Genomic DNA, 18246 nt, shown 5'->3' on the forward strand with positions numbered 1-18246 from the left:
TATGACACATTTCAGCAAAGTAACGCTCAGTGAACTCCAACATAACAAAGCCAAAGGTCACACTTATCAGTATAAGGATATAAGCACCATACATAATGCATAATGGAATGAGCTTCCGCCAAGTGCATCAACCCCCCCACCACCAATATTTCAGGGTGTGTTAATAACGTCCGGGCATCATAAGGAGTTCTGATACCAGAGTCCTTAGTTACGTGGCTCATCCAGAGCCTAAATCAGTACAAGTCAATAAGTACTCCCGCAGAGAGGCCCAGACATCTTTGGGACGTGACGAAATTGGAAGTTGTTCTGCATAGGTCTCCAACTGGTCCCTACAGTACACCATGTCCTTTAGCCAGCTGTCCACTTTGGCGTACATCCGACTATCCCACGTGAACAGGGTGCGCCTTTTCACCAGTAGCAGGGCCAGCTGTATAAACTTCCCCACCATACCTTGAAGCTGAGGATCGTGACCCAGCAGACACAGCGTCGGGGTATTGTGTAAGGTTAAGCCTGTCATGTCGGTAATAAGAGCTAGTACTTTCTCCCAGTAGTTAAAAACCTGCTTGCATTGCCACGCCAGATGTATGAAGCCCGCCCCCCCAACCCACATCGTTTACACTCATCAGTCGCCCTGAGACCAATCCTCCATAGCCTGTGTGGGGTATGATACGTCTGGTGGAGAAATTTGAGGTGAATGATACGGAGGTTACTATTGGATGTTAAGCGCCTCGTTATCGAGCAGATTTTCATCCATTCCTCTTCTGTGATGGAGGGATCTACTTCATTATTCCAACGTGTCAGACTGGCGGCATTGTTGTGTGGAGTGTCCTCCTTCTGTATGGCCCTGTACAACTTGGTGACTAGTTTCTTTCTCGTTGGAGTCGTGAGTATCAATTGTAAGGCCGACAATGTCTGTGGTTCATCCGGGAAACAATGGTAATGTTCCTTGATCGCTCTTCGTAATCGATAGCAGGTGAATTGAAATAGTAGTGTAGGGTTGTGTATATAAGATAAATCATCTCCTGTAAGGTATGTGCCCTCTGGAAACAAATCACTCATGTGTGCGATGCCCGCTTCACGAAGCGCCAAGATAGAACCCCGATCTTGGGCTACCGACAGTGCGGCATGTCCCTCTAAGGGCAGTGCTGGTGCATATAAGGGACGTTTTTGCGTTCGTCGGCCAATCAACTGCCAGGCCACCACCATGACATCAAGCGTATTAATCTCTGTCCTGGGTGTGTGCCTGTGTATATGCGTCATGATGCCCCGCAACGGGACAGGGTGGGCGTCTCCCGCTTCCACCGCAACATGTGGGATGTAGTCGTGTGGTCTATACCAATAGTAGGCATATTGAGCTTGACAGCATAGGTAGTATAAATAAAAGTCCGGTGCATTAAACCCACCTCTTTCGTACGTTAGTGACAGTGTACGCTAGATAATTCTCGGTTGCTTGGTACCCCAGACAAGTCGCAACAATTGAGTTTGAAGATTTTTTAAAAAGTGTTTAGTCAACGGAACCGGTACATTGCAGAACAAGTATAAAAACTTGGGTAATATCACCATCTTTATAATGGAAATCCGGTCCGCCAGTGACAGTGGGAGACAGAGCCACCTGTCGACCTGTGTGACTAGCGCTGTATACGCCGTACCATCATTTTCAGTGACGACCGTTCCAGGATCCCTATGAATCCAAACCCTTAAATACTTAACGGGGTCCGCAGACCAAACCAGTGGGTTCTCGAGTGAAAGCGCAATGTAAAAATAAACATGCGGCTGCCTTTGCCAAAGCCAAATGAAAACAAAAAAGTGCATAGTGGCCAATTATGAGACACTGTCTCCCGACGCCAGTAAAAGATGCAATCCCGGTGGGCGGGGCCAAAAGCGGACAGGGTGGTAACCAGGAGGGACTAAAAAGCCTCCTGCACAATCATAACACCTGATTTTGCATAATTGGTGACGCAAAATGACGCGCACCAATGCAAAACACGGGCGGAGCAGAAAGCGAGCTTCTGGAATTGTATCGATTCCAAGAAGCCCTCGCAAGGCGAGTGCATCGCATGCGCGCTGCTAACTCCAGGTGAGACTTTAAAATGTGCTGGAATTGGCTATGTGAAACTTCTGGCTGCTTTGCTCACTTTGCTTCTCGCAGGGAAGCTTGAAGGACGGCCCTTTGAGTAAGTTTATGGCTCTCCATTGTTTCATCAATGGAGTTTCTGCTTCACAACAAAACCTATACTTTTTGTATAGCTTTAGCTATAGAAAACTAATTCTGGAGGTATTGGTGCGCTTTACATGAGCATTGGTTGCATTAGAGATCATTCTTTTAGACACAAGAGATTAAGTGATTTGCTCAGAATAACAGGAGGTTGAGCAGATGTCTGGATTTGAACCGGGTTCTCAAGTTCTAAAGTCATCAACTCTGGCCATAACAGCACACCGTCTCCCTAATAAAATACATTTATTAAAATAAAGAGAATAGACCATGATATTAACGTAATAGCACATCAGCTGTGGTTATGTTATATATTCATTACAGTTCTTTGATGTGCCTTGACTGTTCAGCTTTTAATTGGCAAGGATTCCCAGTGGAGGACTGCATGTCTGGAGTATCCATAACGTTTTATTGATATAATGATATTAAGTACAGTGGATGGTCAGTGGCAGACACACACAGAAAATGCGCACACAAATGTCAGGGGAAAAAAAAGCAACACCAAGGACATGACAGGGAAATAAGAAAGAAACAAGCATTTCCAATGCAATAGGTTGCGCATTTGCAAGAGTTTAAGCTATTAGCATTGTAAATGATCATGACTTTTATTTATGTGTTTTGATAATTAACACATAAATAAAAGGCATTGTCATTTACAATGCCAATAGCTCAAACTCTTGTATATGCAAGACCTTGGCCGCCATTGTCCCGGGCTGCTTGGAAAGTTAAACCTGCATGGTGTGCTGAATGTTGCAGGAAAGCATGTCGTGCCTGCAGTAGGAGAAACGCATTAAAGAAAATAGTGCTGGCAGACTAAATAAAACATACAGTGTAACCAAAGTAAAAAGGCCATTCCTCATCGGAGGTTTCAAATGAAGACATGGCGGTACTAAGTAGGGACTTACAAACCTATTAACAAATCAGAAGCCAGCATTTGCGAAGGACAATGACACAAGCCAATAAAAAATATGGGCAAAGAGTGGGCGGGGCTTCAAGTCTATGCTCAAAAACAGCATGTCTCGCAGAGCAGTGCATGCGCTGCACAGGCTCGGCCTAAAAAAGTTCCTTAAATCAAGTGCAATCAGCGGACAGACAATTAGTACTCAAGCAATCAATTAACACTTGGGAGCATATGTATGAACAAGCCCTTTTGCGATTCCTTATAGCGATTTTTAGCAAATTGCTATTAAGGAATCACAAAATGCTATGTATGTAGGAATCGCAATAATAATTGCGATTCCTTAATATTCCTTAATTGCGAATCACAAATAAGGAATACCTTCCCATTCATAACTATGGGCTAGGAGGCCCATAGGAATGAATGGGAAGACATTCTCAATTTGCGACTCAAGACCTGGCTGTTCGAGCAGTAGCGACTCCCCCTCAGCGCCTTGAGACCCTAGCGGGTGAGCAGCGCTTTACAAATCTGTTGATTGATTGATTGATTGAATTCGCAAATTGAGAATGCAATTTCAAGGGTGCCAGGGTGTCAAAAGGACACCCTGTTGCACCCCTGAAATATGTATGTGTACACATATGGCGCACATACCTGCCCTAAGGACCTGTAGGTGCGCCACATGGCACTGTGAAAAATTCAAAAAAGTGAATTTTTCAAAGAAATCGCAAATTATCACCAACTTGAAGTTGGTGGTAATTTGCGATTCCTTAAGGCTAAATTGCACTTTTTCTGTGCTTCATACATTGCATTTAAGGAATCGCAATTTGCAATTCCTTCAATGCAATCGCAAAATAGAGATTCGTAAACTTAGCAATTCTCTAATTTGCGATGCCCTTTTGGGATGATACATCCCAAAAGGCCTTTTCCTGTTCGCAAACTGGCTAATTCTGAGAATCGGCTCGTTTGCGACTGGGAAAAGGGCTTGATACATATGTCCCTAGGTCACTGCCCTTTCGAAATGGCAAGCACACTCAAAGGAGGAAGTGGAAGGGTGGGGTGCTGACCAATGATAAGTAAGGGTATGGGAGTGACGATGAAGCCAACCAATGGTGAGTAATGGGTACGCTAAAAGCCCATTTTAGAGGTTTTTTAAAAATATACATGAGATCGTCGCCAAGTGTTTACATTTACTTACAAAGTCAATTCTGGAGTGGGCCCCTCCCGGATTCCTTACACTATTCCGAAATAGTCCCCATATTTAAAAAGAGTAGGTGCAAAAATCCCCCAAATGATTGGCCTTTTGGTCTTGTAGACTAGTTGCCAAAACTCTTCTGCAAACAAATCGTGGTGAGACTTTCAGGTTGGGTTGCAGAGGGTAAAATTATTCTATCTGACCTCCAAGCCGCTTTCCGGCAGAAGATTAGCACAATGGATCAAATGTTTTGCTTTTCCACCCCAAGAAATGGATTTAGCTGATTTACCTTCTTTAAGATATTAGGCATTACGAACACATATGAGAATCATGAGATCTGCCTCTAATGAAATGATTTACATTAGTGTTGCTACATTTTTATCTACTGCATGGATCATTTAAAAGAAAATGATCAGTGCCCAAGGTTCTTCATCTAACTAGTGCAATTGTTTTTAGCTGTGATTTGAACTTTATTGTGCACTTGTGCACTTTTGCACTTTATTTGATCCTCTAACAAACGTAATTGATATGTAGATGTGGTTTGAATTTTATTGTGCACTCAGCACTTGATTAGATGCTATACCTTGCACTTTATCTCAAGATATGTGCAACATTACTGTTGCCCTGGTGATGTTACATAATGTATGTTATTCTTTTTTCACAAAGCTAAATATTTCCCTCACAGACCATCTACACGTCATACAATTTGTGTAGACTATTGGATCCTCTCCCCAGTACCAGAAATGTGTGGCTATGAGCAGCCTGCATATTCTTAGACTTGAAAAAATTATTCGACTTGTAGTACTGGGACTATAGGCATGGAAATTCAAAGTACTATCAGGCAGTGTTCTTCTGCCTGATAGTACTCAACTGTGTACAGATATTGGATGAGTGGAGTAGTTGTGAGCTTGTATGATTTGGTATGATTGCAGTATGATTGCATGTATTTATTGCTAACCAGGGTGACATAATTCTTTCTGAAATTGTTCTGTCTTATGTATTTTTATTAGGTTAATGTTTTCTGGATTATAAATAATCACTGCTATAAAATAAATGTATTTGTGAGCCGAGAAATCCAGTAAAAACATACTATTGTATTTTTTTTTATAGAATTTGTAAAAAACACTTTTTTGGGTAAAAATATAAAATTATGAAAAATTAGATAAAAAAAATGATGAAGACTTTGATAAAATAACATATGAGATGATCAGATTTGTTAGTGTTGCATTTTTTGATGTATTACTGAATATATAGGAACTATGTCCAATGACTAAAATAAGATGGTCTGTGAGGGAACTATTTAGCTTTGTGTGTATTCTCCTACCCCTCTTTTCCCTGACCTTAACTTATTATAGAGGGGGGTCCCTTGACTTTAGCCTTGCTATTCTTTTTTCAACATGAATTTCATAGAATTCTGGCACATTTTTTTCTGTTATTTGTGACCGTATCCATTATAATGGTAATCCATTACCTTTTTGTTGGTATGCAAAGGTTTTAGTCCCAAGTGCCATTATGCTGCTTATGACGATTTTATAGAATTGTATTGTTGTATATTTAATTGCTTTTTATCTGTATATTTTATGTATGTTTTTAAGGGTCTTTGAATCAAAAATAAACTATATTGATATAAATACATGTTCAATTACACATATATTCACGGAAACTAAATAACTTTGGAATTTCCATACCTATAGTCCAAGTACTACAAGTCGAATAATTTTTACAGGTCTAAGAATATGCAGGCTGCTCATAGCCACACATTTCTGGTACTGGGGAGAGGATCCAATAGTCTACACAAATTGTATGACGTGTTACGACCGGGAATAAAGCTGGATTAATCACTATGTATTAATATGGGCAACTTGGGAAGGCGTGGACAAGCCAAGACTTTAGTTATGATGCAACATTTGTACAGTCCCTACCTGTTTTCAGAATTGTAGTGATCAGTGCTTCTGGCATCATCGAAGTGAGTGACCCGCTGGAAAAGTCTCCCTTGTACACTTTTTGTAACTGGGGTGCCAATTCGGTAGAAAAGGTAGCTTAGTATCCTGTAGGGCTACCATCTGCTCCTGGGGATTTCCATCGTTAGTTTGGTAAGGACTTCTTTGGCTTCTTGGAGTGTAATCGGTTGCCTCATGGATTGACAGGTGATTGGGTCGAGTTTGGGGAGTTGAAGATTTTGCAGAAAGGATTCTAGTTCCGCAGTATGAAGTGCACTGGTATATCTGTAGAACACTGCTATAAAACTCATAACATGTAGCATTGATTTCAGTCTATGTGTTATTAGTGTCCCCATTAATCATATTGATTGCAAGTGGTGAAGTGTGTTGCGCAAGCTGTTTATTTTGTTTATCACCTACATTGCGGATCTTGGCTTAATATGATGTAAAGTCATGACAACAGTATTTACAAGTTATCAAACTATTTATTTTTTAACAATCTAAGTTTCTCTATTGGGGTGGAGATGTAGGTATCTGTGTCTCTACTTTCCATATGTCTGTTTCAATTTGTGTTATTTCCCTGCTAATTGTTTGTTGACCCCCAATTGTAGTTTGTACACAGAAATGTATGTTTACTTCTTTGCATGCCTCCCATTCAATTAATATGCAGGCCACTGTGCTTTAATTCGCTTTAAAACAAATGTCAGTATGTTCAAATATGGAGTGTCAAAAACCGCGTCCTCTATGGTCGTTACCGACATACGCCACTTTGGTATGGATGTCAATGTTTTGCCTCATGATAAGACCGCTTAAAGAGGGTTATGATCATAGTGCACTTTGGGATAGTATGTGATTGACTTTATGCAAGATTGCAGTTTGGTTGCATGAACAAATTGTTCAAGCTGAGAGTGTATATTGTGGACTGGGGAATAGCAAGAGTGGTCACGCTGTAGTGGATTACTTATTTGCTAAATTTCTGTGATATGCTAGTATTGAAACCAGGATTGCAATACCCAAAACCTACAACATGGAGATTGCTTCCCTGTTTTCAAACTGAAATAATTTAAGGAAGCTTGAAACTGCAGATGGGTCTCACACAATCATCTTCATCTAATTCCTGTGACAAACATCCATCATCATCAGTAACAAACTTTTTCCTGGATCTCTTTTCTTTTTACAATATACTTTAACAAGATAACCACATCCAGAAAACTTCTTATTTTGTTGTTGCAGGATAGGATTTATCTCAAGCAAGATAATGTAAAGGAGGTGTTGCCAAGATTGTGGACGCAGCAAACATGGTCTAAAGAGTTCAGCTGCCAGCTCGAGCTACATCCTTACATATCCTGCCCATCTCGCCACCACTTGACCAGAATTGCCCCCCATACTGAGTGCCACATGAGTACTCTGGACTTTGAGGGCAATCCTGAGGCACAGAGGGGGCTGTAGGGATGCATCACAGCAGCGTAGCAACATTCTCCTCCACGACTAAGCCCTAACTGAGGAAGAGACATCTGGGCCAAACTGTACTAGTGCTGCATTTGTGCCGCTGGGATCGAGGTCGTCCTCACACTACAACCATAAACGTGCGCAGAGGCACAAGACTGCCCATGGCCTGGGGATGGCAGCGGAGCCTTTGCAAGGGCTGTTCAAAGGCCCAAACCCCTCATTGGGAATACATGCAGCACTCTGGGACTTTTAAGGCACCTGGTTAATGGACCATCTCTTGCCTGGCTCACATTGTCTCCCTGCTTGTCTGACGTCTGCCAGTCTGCTTATTCCCTCCCTGGAGCACCAGAAGATACTGACGGCTGTGCCTGGGGACACTGAGACACCTCGGAGGCTTCATCCTTTGCTTGGACCCTCCAGATGATGTGGTGAGCAGTGCTTTGGTCACGGGCGCTTGCAATCCCATCCTGGTCCACTCAGATGGTGACACCCTCTAGTCTGCATGACCGCGTGTTGAGATTTTGCAGAAGGCCCGACACCTAAAATGCCTAGGGTTGCCATATTTGAGTGCAATTGAGTGCAATTAACAGGGGGCACACCCCTTTCACATACCTTTCTCTGCCTGATACGATAACACCACGGGGAAAGACAGAGCTCCGAGAAGAGCCCTCCCCATTTGGAGCTGCTGAAGGATAGAGACACCGCAAGGTCCCACTGGTGGGCAAATACTGGCTGCTATATAAGCCTCTGGCATGGCTGAGCATGCTAAGATAGACGCTGTCTCGCAGGATGTTAGAATCGTTGTGGTGGACATATGTACCAGGGGTGTGGAAGTTAATAAAATATCCACTTGTCCATGGGGCAGGTTGCTTCATAAATCTACTTGTCGTGTAGCAAAATCCCCTTGCCCCTTTGGTGCCATGTAGAGCATCAACAAATTATGGCAGCAATCTCATTATATAAGAGCTCTGATATAGCATGTGTGATTATGCCAGGGCTAATACCTTAGTAGTGTTTGAATACTTAGAATCCCCTTATGTTGCCACGTTTTCTCAGATCTACATACTAGGGCTGAAGGTAGTGGTAAGCAATAGTTCCATGGTTAGAATGCCCCTTTGAGTCTGTGCAAACCTACTAACTTTCATTGTTTAAGGGTTTTCAATAACTCTTCTCTAATCTTTTCCAATACTTAAAAATGTTGGAAATTTACTCCTGACAATGGCAGACGTAAACCTTTTTCCAGAGTTGGGAAAAAAAGTGGTTGGAGGGAAAGTGAGCTTGCATACACTCAGATTTTCGCATGAGTAAATCTGCACATGCGCATTTGCTCATGCTAAAATGCAGCTCACAAATATTTTTTAGGAGTACTATTTCTTGTCCTACTTTTGCAAATTCTTGGGAATTCATGAAAGCAGTATAGCTGCAATTAATGCAAGGGCATATACCATGGATGCACTTTTGAGACTTTCTTTAATGCCAGTAACTACTGTGGCAATGTGTGCTTTTTTAAATCAAGAAACTATTTTTGCTTTTACCAATGTTTATTATTATGGTGTGGACCCAGTAGCTCCTACACCAATAAGGTTTTACAAAAACAATGCCAAAATAAGTCACACATTGCCAAAACTAAAATCTTGACCACCAATTTCAGACCCACTAGCTTTGCCAACGCTTGTAACGCTTGTTTTTTTTAGGTCGAGACTAGCGTAGGCTGCGCATGCGCAGTCTCGCAGCGAGACTTCATGTCTCAGAGTAGCGAGGGTAAACCCCGCCCCTCTTCTCCATTGGCTGGCCTCCTAAACGGCGGCCAGCCATTGGAGAAGAGGTCTCTGTGACATCATTGTCTCGCTGTAAGCCCCGTCCTTTTCGGATTGAGGGGCGTGTTTTTTTTAGTTTCTTTCTCTCCTCCAAAAACACGCCCCTCAATCTGAAAAGGTCGGGGCTTACAGAAATTAATATGAACATGGCGTCCTCGATGTCTCTGAGCATCCCGCACTACCTTTTAAGCTGGCAGGATTTTCAGAAAGAGCTTGCGGGAGAATGTAAGGTGACTTCAGTGCCACAGTCACTCCGTCCTCATAAACCCTTCACTCTGCTGATGTGGAAGTTTGCCGTGTTATGATGACCTGTGTATTTTTTTCCAGCTTTGCTCACAATCCTTCAGAAGCCATCAGCGCGCGCTGTATGGAGTCTGGATGCGGCGCACACTTCCTTTCATAATGGACAGGCGCGCATTAGCACGCTGCTCCTCGGCTCTCTTCGGCTGGAGAGGAAAGTATGTTTTCCAATTTCATTACCGCAGCCAAGGCATTGCCTGCATTCAGACAGGAGATAGGATTCTCGGCCTCACCTGCTATCTGCGCAGCTGAAAGAGGCCGGCGCAATAATGGAAAGTCCAATTTCATATAAAATTGATTAGCTCACAGTTCCACTTAAGTTAGAGCGTCGCGAAAGAGACAAAGAGAGAGAGAGCTGGAGACTCGGAAATGGAAATGTTTGCGGTGGACAGGATGAGCCATGGCAGAGTGAGAGGCAGTGTCTCTTAAGCTATTAAGGAACCGGATTCAATTGAGTTTAGAGGGTATACTTCACAACGACTCACACGTTCCCTCTCTTCAAGCTAGATTGCAAAGTCACTTCAATTTGCAAAAAAAAAAGAACAAAGTTTCCTGATGCCACCTCTTTCTACCCCCGAGCTCCGAAAGAGCTCTTACGCTCGGCTGCTCCTCCTATCAGTCTTGTCCAGACAGAGCGTGGACGTGCCTGACCTCTTCAAGATGAAACGCCCTTTCACCCCTCTAATGTCGGCCGTCAAGGAAAGACCAGTTAGGAACGCTTGATGCTGAGAACAGAGTCAGTCCAGCCCCAGCTCCCTTACTGCAACTTTGTCTATACTAAGGCACCAGAGAAAGTCATTGAGAAGCTCTGAAGGTTACAGAAAGTGGGCCAATCTGTTCGACAATAATGAAATGAGATCACATGACCTTGACTTTAAAAGCATTCCACTGGTTCCCATGGGGTACAAGGGATTGCATTCAAGCTACAGTGTAATATCTACAAAGCCTAGAAGAGAAAAGGTCCAAAATAAACCAAGAAGGTTCGACTGTACTTCCCTCCTCTTTGCTTTCTCACGTCAGGAAACTCTGAACTGATTTGTGAAGCCACATCCAATCGAAAAGGGTACCGAGTTGGAAACATAGGACTTCTGGACCTTTCACTGTGGAGTGATTGGACCCACACTTTATGAAACTAACCCAGTCGTCCAGCCTGTCAGAAAACTACAAAGATACGACAACTTAAATGAAGCTTTATCCAGCCTTTAAACCACTTCTGGAGCCAGTTCTCCTGCAAGAAGGGCTCGCCCCCCTCAAATTGTAACCCAAGATGTAAGGTGCTGAAGCCTCTACAGCAGCTACACCGTGGATTGTTAAAAATGGATTTAATACATACATTTAGGTAGAGCTTTAAGTGGGATGAAAAAACTGGGGGGGCCTCAAAGGGGCGTGGCCAATGTAATTAAGGGCGTGGCTTAAAACACGCTAAAAATCTGTGCTTAGCATAGTGTGCCGCTCGACTTGTATTTTGCTATTTTTGTTATTGCATCCAGATATGATACCACAAGTGACATCACACCTATAACAAGTCGGGACTAGTGGCTTTGTCAATGGTTGTTAGTTGCTTAAGATAAGCAGCAACTATGGCTTGTGTATATTATTAAAAAAGCTTCTGCTTACAGCCCTGGTGACACCACGACAATGTTGCTGCTCCTGAGTTTAAAAACAAGAAGGGAAACCCAGAGAGAAAATGACTCTCTTTAAAGGATTTCCCTCCCCTACAGCGCTCATCTGGCATGACGTCTAGAGAAGTGAGCAGTGTGAGCAGCGCACATCGATGTGCCTGCTGTCACTGTATTCAGGAAAAAAATGGACCGCCAGGGCACAAAACAGAGCCAGACAGAGACCCTTTTCGAGGCCTCCTTTAAAAAACCGCAGGTGCTCAGCACCGGTGAGAACCAGCCCACTTAAAGCCCTGCATATATGCCATATTTGTAGTAGGATGGAATTACAATTGTAACCTGGGATAGAGCGATATGCATAGAATAAATGAACACAAACATAATTATCATGTTTATTTTGGTGCACTTACAGTACTAAAACTAGCGAAAGGAAATTAGAAGAAAGCACGCACATAAATGACATGAGATATGATGAAGCATAAGGCTGCAAACTTACCACTTAAGTCTAGCCGAAGACCCTGTTCCTTCTGCCCACAGACTACCCCATACCTCAGTTTTTTGTCACTATCAACCGGGTCAATGCTGTACTCTTGCAAGGCAATATAGACACCATAGGACATTACACAAGGCAGACGCTTGTCTTGTATCAAAGAGTGACAGTAAAACAGTTCAACTCTATCAAACGAGTGACCAGTTGCTACTGCATCACCAAGTGCATGGAATCGATATTGACTAAATGACTGGAAACATGCCTGACTATGAATTAACCCCTGAACATTACCATGTCAAGACTCTACAATTGAAAGGCTCTGTGTGGAACTTCTCAAATAAATAAACTGCAACTTGTCCCAAACCAGGCAAACCATAACAAAATACAAGTACCGGTGAAATAGAAGAAGGATAGTTTACTTTATCAGGCAGGACATAAAACAGATTAATGTCGGAGGAAGGCTAATAGCAAAAGCAAACAAAGACTTTAAAAGCAGTGAAGTACCACAAGTGGATCTAAAATGAAGAATACAGCAGAAGACTTTTGGCAGCCAAAATTGTTACATCTCCTGCACTAGATTCTTGCAGATGAAAATATCCTGGCAAAAGAAATGGGTATGATGGGCAGTGTGAGAAGATCCCCTGCTCGGAGTCAAGTAACAAATGTTTAGACTTACAAGCAGGTATAAAGTAAGACCGATGGAAGTTTGCACAGGATGGTGGGTTTCTGGACTTGGAAATCACACATGTATGGAGGGTTGTGGTTCCTCATGGCTCTGTGAACATAGAAAGTAGCAAGAGACGGGTTCCTTGCTAAATTGAGACAATAGGCTTGCAAGAGGAATATATGGCCTGATTTTCATAGGTAGCCTGGCCTGTTCTGGCCCACGTGGACGGTGGAGTGCTAGCCAGGGCTTGATCAACAGATCAGTAAGGGTTAATTTACAATGGAACACCTATCCACAATGGGCGGTGGTGTAAACTCTTCTTGATCATCTGCCAATGAGCCATTGCAAGCACAGTGACTCAAAGAAGATTCATTTTGTTTGGGGTCTTTGGTCTCTTGGTAGCCTCTCTTTCAGGACTGATGTGGCAACCGTCGATAAGTTTGCAATATCAGTTAACATTCCTCAAAAATGTATCAAACAAGTTGAATGTCCCATAAGAGTCTTTAAGATGGAGGTTTGGGAGGAATACGAAGCAAGTAGTACGTTTAATAGATTTTCGAAATATATTCGGGAATGAGTAGGGGTGGCCACCATTTTATTTGTGCTTGAAGTGTGGTCGAGCTCCCTGCTTTGGATTTTTGAGTGATATATTCTTTTTAATGAGCTGTAGGATGTAAATTTTTTGGGGACAATTCCCTTTAAGTCCACGTGGTAGGATGCGACCTGTCACCTTAATGTAACTGATATATTTTCAATTAAACTGAAGTTGTTTGGGTAGGCATTAAAGAGTGCTAGTGAAAGTGTCATTCTTGCCAAATAAAATGCACGCTCGCCTGCCTGTGTGTGGCTCTGTGTGTGTGTGTGTGTGTGTGTGGCTCTGTGTGTGTGTGGCTCTATGTGTGTGTGTGTGGCTCTGTGTGTGTGTGTGGCTCTGTGTGTGTGTGTGGCTCTCTGTGTGGCTCTCTGTGTGTGGCTCTCTGTGTGTGTGGCTCTGTGTGTGTGTGTGGCTCTCTGTGTGTGTGGCTCTCTGTGTGTGTGGCTCTCTGTGTGTGTGGCTCTCTGTGTGTGTGGCTCTGTGTGTGTGTGGCTCTCTGTGTGTGTGGCTTTGTGTGGCTCTGTGTGTGTGTGGGGGGTCTCTGTGTGTGTGGCTCTGTGTGTGTGTGGCTCTGTGTGTGTGTGGCTCTGTGTGTGTGGGGGGCTCTGTGTGTGGGGGGCTCTGTGTGTGGGGGGCTCTGTGTGTGTGTGTGTGGCTCTCTGTGTGTGTGTGTGGCTCTGTGTGTGTGTGGCTCTGTGTCTGTGTGTGGCTCTGTGTGTGTGGCTCTGTGTGTGTGGCTCTCTGTGTGTGTGGCTGTGTGTGTGTGTTGGGCTCTGTGTGTGTGGGGGCTCTGTGTGTGTGTAGCTCTGTGTGTGTGGTGGCTCTGTGTGTGTGCGTCTGTGTGTGTGTGGCTCTCTGTGTGTGTGTGGGGGGGGCTCTGTGTGTGTGTGGCTCTCTGTGTGTGGGGCTCTCTATCTGTGTGTGTGTGGCTTTGTGTGTGTGGCTCTGTGTGTGTGTGGCTGTGTGTGTGGCTCTCTGGGTGTGTGGCTCTCTGTGTGTGTGGCTCTGTGTGTGTGTGTGTGGCTCTGTGTGTGTGTGTGGCTCACTGTGTGTGGCTCCCTGTGTGTGGCTCACTGTGTGTGGCTCTGTGTGTGTGGCTCTGTGTGTGGCTCTGTGTGTGTGTTGGGCTCTGTGTGTGTGTGTGGGGGGGCTCTGTGTGTGTGTGTGGGGGGGGGCTCTGTGTGTGTGGCATTTGCGAGAGATGCCACTATTGGCATTGTAAATGACAATGCTATTTATTTATCTGATTTCAAAACCAACACATAAAAATAATTGTCATTTACAATGCCAATAGCTCTAACTTTTGCAAAGGCGAGACCGTTGCATTGTAAATGCTTGTTTGTTTCCCTATTATTATTGAAACTGGTTACACTGACTTTCCATTATGAATATTGTTGGGAAATACTAGCATGCATCGACACGTTACTAAATGATGATGCAATGAAATGGTATCCGAAATTTTATAGTCGTTTAGCAACATGTTTTTTCATGCTTTTATTTTTTTATGAACAATTTATTTTGAAAGCAAAGAATCATCAATCTTGCTTCTGCACATATTGGCATCAAATCAGAGAGTATTCTGGGAGCATTATACATAGCCTCATATTGGTAAACTTTGAAAATGTGTGTTCACATTTTTATACTGGAACCACTGTCAGTAATGCAGTCAAAGCTTACAACATTAACTTAGAGTGCTCACCCTAATAATAAAGGCTCGCCATTAATGAACAATAAATACAAGTTTGAACAGCATTAACCTATGGGCAAAAATATTACATTAACTGCAGACAGTGCCCTTCCTTGATCCATAATTTGATACTTCAAACTGGCAGCCAAAGGGTTTGTGCTGCAGGGGGTTGGGCCTACTTGCCCCAAGTACAAAATACGCATGAAAACTTGTTGACCAAACAGTATGTCCTGGGCGGCGGTCTATAGGAATTCCACATCCCTGTATGTACTGTGGCGGTATGATGCCTGGCTTCGGAGCAGCATGTGTCCAAACTGCAAGGCGAGGTCTCCGCCTTGTAAACCATACTAACAGACCTATCAGCCAAAACAGCAGCCCTGGAATGCAGGGCCGAAGACACGGAGGGCCGATCTCGGCATTGCAATCAACACTTTGTTGGATTTGTGGAGGGGGTGGAGGACCAGTTTCCTGAAATCTTCCTTGAACAGCGGATTAAGGACGCTCTCCCAACGGCTGCCTTGTTCTCCCTATTTGCACATTCTTGCCCTGACACCACCAGTGGGGGCCAGATGCACACTTTGGTCGAGAAAATTCTAAACTACAGTGACCAGGATGCAGTTCTCTGAACTGTCTGGCAATCTGGTGATCTCAAATTTGAGAACCACACGATCCGTATTTTTCCAGATTACACTCGCCTGGTGCAACAGATGTGAATGTCCTTTGTGGAAGTGAAGCAAAAACTAATGGCAATGGGTCTCCGCTATATGTTTCTGTACCCAGCCGTATTGAAAGTACACCATTCTGAACGTGCACACTTTCTCACCACTCCAGAGGCTGAATGTGACTAGCTCAAGGTGCAGGGAGAGGGTCAGGTCCCGGCCTCACACGCCATCAGGGTCTGGGCCTCGTTAACTCATTTTGTCAGACCGGTGAAGAGACATAGACAGCGGGGTGGATTACCCTCCTGGTCCTCCCAACGAGCAGTGGTCTGCCATGATGGCACACTGGACCATGAGCAGCAGCGACTGGAACCCAAGGAGGCAGGGGCCTCCCCTCTGGTCTACGAACATCAGAAAACTGAACGTGAGGAGGCACAAGCACTTATGGAAATGGTGACTGCCACCAAATCTTCAGATAGTGGTGCTGATGACATGGAGGAAACCCTGGTGACTGGGTAGACCTGGGGAGGATGGGTGGTCGACAGACGCCTTGGATTGACTGTTGTGAAGGTGATAGCTAGGCGAGTTGAAGCGGCAGAGAAGGAACTGTGTACAGGGACTTGAGGCCAGCCGGGGCCCGTGCAGTTGAGAGTGCTGGGGCAGTGGGGCTGGGTGGGGGGGGGATTTCGACAGACGACCACGAGGAAAAATTGAATACATAATTTCCCTTGTGGTCGTATGTCGAAATCCCCATGTCCCCCACCTGGCCCCACCACTCTTACCTGCATGGGATGCAGCTGTTTGAGGCTCACCTTTTAACCCTTCTTCCTGTACTGTTACAGGGCAGTGGGTGGTGAGCAAATGATGGGAGAGACACTGGGGCACTGCCACTCTCCCTGAAGGTGGTTGAGACGTTGAATATGGGAGAGTGAGAGTGTGCTGAGTGACAAGTGTTGTGGTTGGAGCAACTTTGCAATGACTTTAAGTTTGTGTGGTAGAGAAAGTCAGGTGTGAGAGTAAGCAGCCGGGTGTAGTGGTGAGTGGATGTGTGCTGCTGCTACTGGCTCCGGCACTTGCCCTCCCCTCTGTGCTTGATTATTCATCGGATGTGTGGGAGGTTCAGAGTGCTTAGTGAGTGTTGGGAGACACCCTTAATGGGATTATTTATTCTCACTTATCTTTCCTTTTTCTTCTTTTTGATTCTATTCCGTCTATCACTTTATGCTGCCCCTCCACCGAGAGCTGGTGCAGGTGTTTTGTGATTACATGCTAAACGAGATACAAGACTCGTTAGGGAAAGCACTTTTTATCTTCACACGATCCCAGCTGAGCGCGGGTATATGGGCATAGCTTTATAGTGAAAAATATATTGTTTTTTAACTGACTGCCCAGACTTGGAGACGGTGATCTACACAAACCGGGGAACACCCCATCGTATACACGAGGGTCCTATATGCAGGACCTTTAAAGGCACAGACTTTATTGATGTCTTGTGACTGAAATCGTATGGTGAGTGTTTGGCCCCTTAGATCACTTAGACTACCGGTCAATAATCAGAATAATTGATTGTGACACATCATTTACCCACAGAGATTCTAACATACCTTGACAATTGTCTAGAATTGGAGCTAACCTTCCACTACCACGCTCCTACCATAATTGGCGGAGTCGACCCATTTTCGCTTTTGGAATACAGAGGTGAGTTATTCTCCGGGCAATTATTTGCACATTATGACATCCTATAACATGCACACACTTCTCTAATATTGGTTCTCTTTATTTTGGTGTACAGGCTGATACTAGGTTTTATCTTGTCCTGAGGAAGACCTTACTTGATGATTCTAAAGTCACACTGATACCAGTAACGAAACGTCAACGTAGTGTTCTCTCATGTCCTCATACTCTGTAACCATACATCTATTGACATTGCTGGTTACTGTTGAAATTCAAAATAGGACCGTTATCTTGTACATTTATATTTGTGTTTTGTATGAATTTGGTATTATTTTGGTTATTTCACTGTTTGTCACATCAGTTACTATTTATTGCGTTATTGTGATCACGCTATTATATGTTGAATTTTGTTTGTCAGCCTATTTAAAAATATTTAAAAATTTGATATATATATATTAAAAAAGAGTCAATTTTGATTTAACGGACAAAGAGGACTACTCATTGATTGTGAATTCTTGTTGTGTGCACCTCAGGGTAATTAAGTTATCATTTGAATCCTTTTCTAAAATGTATTTTGGTCACAAAAGGGATTTTTGGTTCTACCCAACTGAGCCACTTGTAGTTTATAGCATTATTACCCAAGTTCTGAGGGGCACAGGATCACCCCATACCAAGAAGAAGAAGTGGGGGGATGAGGTTTTTTTAGTGGCAGCGTGTAAGCTCTGGAATTCCCTACCCTTGGTGCTTAGATCTGTTCCTCTTCTGCTCCCGTTTAGAAAAGCCCTTAAGACCTGGCTTTTCTCAGGCAAACGGTGAGCTGAAGTTCTCTCATCTTGCTTCTGGACTTCGTGGTATGAGCGGTCTTTCTCTAGCGCCTTGATGCCCTTGGGTGACTGCTGCACTATATAAATATCAAATCAATCAAATCATTTACTTTAATTTGCCCCCCCCACCTTACGATTATAGATTGTGGGCTTATTGTTTTATAGGGAGGTTTTGGGGGAAATTGCATTGTTTTGGGAGTTACAAGTGGTTGATTACCAGTGT

General features: G+C 43.7%; 1 protein-coding gene across 4 annotated transcripts in view; it reads left to right on the forward strand.

The window, feature by feature from the left end:
• LOC144823532 (uncharacterized) overlaps nt 1-18246 on the forward strand; it is a 1119534-nt gene that overhangs the window by 91881 nt on the left and 1009407 nt on the right. The window lies entirely within an intron of this gene.

This window comes from Lissotriton helveticus, chromosome 3_1, assembly GCF_964261635.1.
Source record: "Lissotriton helveticus chromosome 3_1, aLisHel1.1, whole genome shotgun sequence".
Taxonomy (NCBI): domain Eukaryota; kingdom Metazoa; phylum Chordata; class Amphibia; order Caudata; family Salamandridae; genus Lissotriton; species Lissotriton helveticus.